This window comes from Arachis hypogaea, chromosome 7 (genome assembly GCF_003086295.3).
Source record: "Arachis hypogaea cultivar Tifrunner chromosome 7, arahy.Tifrunner.gnm2.J5K5, whole genome shotgun sequence".
Taxonomy (NCBI): domain Eukaryota; kingdom Viridiplantae; phylum Streptophyta; class Magnoliopsida; order Fabales; family Fabaceae; genus Arachis; species Arachis hypogaea.
Window position 1 is genome coordinate 70,244,794 of NC_092042.1, and position 1,416 is coordinate 70,246,209.

General features: G+C 41.7%; 1 non-coding gene across 1 annotated transcript; it reads right to left on the reverse strand.

Moving 5' to 3' along the window:
• Nucleotides 1–270: 270 nt before the first annotated feature.
• Nucleotides 271–378, reverse strand: LOC112704501 (small nucleolar RNA R71). The gene has a single exon (XR_003155124.1). It is a non-coding gene; the product is annotated as a small nucleolar RNA R71 (small nucleolar RNA).
• Between the last annotated feature and the right edge of the window lie 1,038 nt (nt 379–1,416).

Sequence of the window (1,416 nt, forward strand, 5' to 3'; positions counted from 1 at the left end):
CAATTAGTTTCTCTAATGCAACAGAATTGCAAGTTCCATGGACTTCCACTGGAAGATCCTCATCAGTTTTTAGCTGAATTCTTGCAAATCTGTGACACTGTCAAGACTAATGGGGTTGACCCTGAGGTCTACAGACTTATGCGATTCCCTTTTGCTGTAAGAGACAGAGCTAGAGCATGGTTGGACTCTCAACCTAAAGAAAGCCTGGACTCTTGGGAAAAGCTAGTCAATGCCTTCTTGGCAAAGTTCTTTCCACCTCAAAAATTGAGTAAGCTTAGAGTGGAAGTCCAAACCTTCAGACAGAAGGAAGGAGAATCCCTCTATGAAGCTTGGGAAAGATACAAACAATTAATCAGAAAGTGTCCTTCTGATATGCTTTCTGAATGGAGCATCATAGGTATTTTCTATGATGGTCTCTCTGAACTGTCCAAGATGTCTTTGGATAGCTCTTCTGGAGGATCTCTTCATCTGAAGAAGACGCCTACTGAAGCTCAAGAACTGATTGAAATGGTTGCAAATAACCAATTCATGTACACTTCTGAAAGAAATCCTGTGAACAATGGGACTATTCAGAAGAAAGGAGTTCTTGAGATTGATACTCTGAATGCCATATTGGCTCAGAACAAAATATTGACTCAACAAGTCAATATGATTTCTCAAAGTCTGTCTGGAATGCAAAATGCACCAAGCAGTACTAAGGAGGCTTCATCTGAGGAAGAAGCTTATGATCCTGAGAACCCTTCAATAGAAGAGGTGGATTACATGGGAGAACCCTATGGAAACACCTACAATCCTTCATGGAGGAATCATCCAAATCTTTCATGGAAGGATCAACAGAGACCTCAACAAGGTTTCAATAATAATAATGGTGGAAGAAACAGGTTTAGCAATAGCAAACCTTTTCCATCATCTTCTCAGCAACAGACAGAGAGTTCTAAGCAGAATACCTCTGACTTAGCAACCATGGTCTCTGATCTGATCAAAACCACTCAAAGTTTCATGACTGAAACAAGGTCCTCCATTAGAAATTTGGAAGGACAAGTGGGTCAGCTGAGCAAGAAAATTACTGAGCTCCCTCCTAGTACTCTTCCAAGCAATACAGAAGAAAATCCAAAAGGAGAGTGCAAGGTCATCAACATGGCCAAATTTTGGGAGGAAGAAGAGGCAGTGAACGCCACTGAGGAAGGCCTCACTGGGCGTCCACTGGCTTCCAATGAGTTCCCTAATGAGGAACCATGGGAATCTGAGGCTCAAACTGAGACCATAGAGATTCCATTGGACTTACTTCTGCCATTCATGAGCTCTGATGAGTATTCTTCCTCTGAAGAGGATGAGTATGTCACTGAAGAGCAAGTTGCTAAATACCTTGGAGCAATCATGAAGCTAAATGACAAGTTATTTGGAAATGAGACTTGG